The sequence below is a fragment of the Borostomias antarcticus genome (genome assembly GCF_949987555.1).
Source record: "Borostomias antarcticus genome assembly, chromosome: 8".
Classification (NCBI taxonomy): domain Eukaryota; kingdom Metazoa; phylum Chordata; class Actinopteri; order Stomiiformes; family Stomiidae; genus Borostomias; species Borostomias antarcticus.
In genome coordinates this window covers 29,234,587-29,237,086 of record NC_140241.1, presented here as the reverse complement: position 1 = coordinate 29,237,086, position 2,500 = coordinate 29,234,587, and the positions used below count along the sequence as shown (strand labels likewise).

General features: G+C 44.6%; 1 protein-coding gene across 1 annotated transcript in view; it reads left to right on the top strand.

Moving 5' to 3' along the window:
- astn2 (astrotactin 2) overlaps positions 1-2,500 on the top strand; it is a gene marked incomplete at both ends in the record, with an annotated part of 261,038 nt that overhangs the window by 200,686 nt on the left and 57,852 nt on the right. The gene's annotated exons all lie outside the window — the stretch shown is intronic.

Sequence of the window (2,500 nt, the reverse complement as noted above, 5' to 3'; positions counted from 1 at the left end):
GACAAACATTGGTTTTCTGCACTGTCACAACTCATTTGTCTACATGTGTAAGAAACATGAATTTGTCGCACGGCCTTTTTAAACATTACCCCTTTTAATCTGCCTCTTTGATGTGCATGACTATTTCCTTTTCATCACCTATCGTTGAAGTCACCATACGGTGACTCACAAAGCCACACAAGTGTGACAGACAGGCATCGGTTTGTCTGCGCGTGGCGCTCAGCATCTCAACGAGAACATCCGTTCATTCCCCTTCCGTGGAGCATCTCGACGTCAGCGAACGAGGCGTCATCTTCTCTGAGCAGATGGGGCAGAGTTACCGTCTCTGATGCCTGTGGCAGCGGAGTTGCTCCATTAGGGCTGGGAGTGACGAGATCCACAATGATCTCACGCTGCAGTGACAGGTGTGGCGGCGTGCTGTAAGACTCGCCGCCTCTCTGGGAATAACGACGAGCGCTTCTGGGAGGGACGCACGGCCGCAATCGGAGAGAGAGTGTGAGGGGACCGCGGACACACACACACACGCGAGCGGACACACACACACGCGAGCGCGCACATGCACCGTATATATGCTGCACGCACACAAACCTGCTGTGTTGGTACAATGCTTACGACGCAAGTTGTGACGGCTGGTAGTAAGCATAGCTCCAAGGTCAGCCTTCCCCAGACTCTGTTAATTAGTGCACCAGGGGGGGAGATTACTGATCTGTCTGGGAATGTGCAAGATACGCGCCTTGTCCAGTTTTTTTGCACAGTTCTTTTTTTGGTTGGCGAGTGCGATTGCTCTGGGGAATCGATGTTGTTTGATGAATTTAATTAATTGAATTTCCCCTCTATACTGTTAAATTGCGCACACACACACACACACACACAACAATTGAACTTTCAACAAGAATGTGCATATTTAATTAAGTTGCTGAGTAGTTCTGGTGATAGACTGCTGGCCTGATATATAAGGACAATTCTCTTTCTCCTGTAGGTCAATCAATCAATCAATCAATCAATCAAAGCTTTATTAGGTCAAGACTCCTCCCCCCCAGAGACTTATCGATCTTGATCAGTAGCTCTATGGATTACACAGTCATTCTCATCTCTTTCAATTATCAGTATGGAATAAGCCAGATCATTTACTCACTTACTTACAATTAGCTCCTGTATCTTTTAGTTACTGTATCCTGTGCTTGATTGCTTTTGTCTGTCTCACTGGAACCAGTGGGCTGTTCCCCAAAATACAAACCCCACCCACCTGCTACTCCAGGTAGACTCAAGCAAACAATCAAGTCATTGAAAGGATTTCAAATCGTATTTCAACCCAGGTCTGCTACATACAGTAGCCGTATTCAGTCGGTCGATCCAGCCAGGGAGTTTTGACCATGTCACGACGTAGACAGGTGAGACCGTGGCGTGTTATATTATCGGCTCGGCACCATGAGAGCATTCTCTTCTTAGAAACCACAACTTTCTTCTCCATTATCTCCAAACACAAAGCCTTTCAAAATATGGAGGGCTGTGATGACAAAGAAAAAAAAAAAGATTTCCACAAGCGACCATTTTCTCAGCTAGGTAGAAGGGGCAGAGGGCTGGGGATTAAGTTATTCCGAACACCTCATTGCAATTCGTCTTGTGCTTTTACCCTGCTGATCGGTGATGATTTTTTTTGTGACAACAAAAGACTTCTCCCGCTGACTATGATTAACAACCCCAAGAGATAGCTTTGCTTTTTTTGTGGAAAAATCTACTTTTATTTCAGAGGAACTTGAAACAGGATGAGTTTAAATAGGAAAATGCACAGGTCATTGCTGCAGTGCGCTATAGCATAGCCTTTGTTATACTTTACTTTTGAATTTAGCGAGAACTTTTTTTTATCCATTAAAGTGCTGAGCATTCCTCACAGAAACATCTGAAGCAGGAAGTCCAGGTTAAGTGGCCTTAAATGGAAAATTGTCACAGACATGGCTAATGCTTTACTGCACAATCTCTTTTAGTCTGTTCTGTCTACTCTCACAATCTCACTTCATTATAACGGTCAGCTCTGTGTACATGCAGTCACAGCAAGTTGCAGAGGCAAATTTCAAGAAACAATGAAGAAGAAAGTCTTTATTTGTCACACGACACACAACACACGCTTGCAATGGGCTGACATGGGCGACATGACACACACACACACACATGCAGTAAGTAGGCTGTCTAGTGTTGTAGTACTCAAGACCGGTCTTGGTCTCGACTACTTTTTGAAGGTATCGGTCTTGTTTCGGAATAGACCGCATTTTACTCAGTCTTGGACACAGAGGACTTGGGGTTTTATTTCAAGACCTGTGAAGACCTCAACTGTGGGAATGCCCAATGTCTGTGCATTGTCAAATTTATTTGTTAACATCATTACTGTGTTTGAAGGGAAAACTCCCCGCTTCAAATGTAACCAATAACCTGTCACTAATTTGAAAAAATGTAACGGTTGTGTCATCAACCCGCCTCCCGCGCTCAGTCTAATAACGTGACT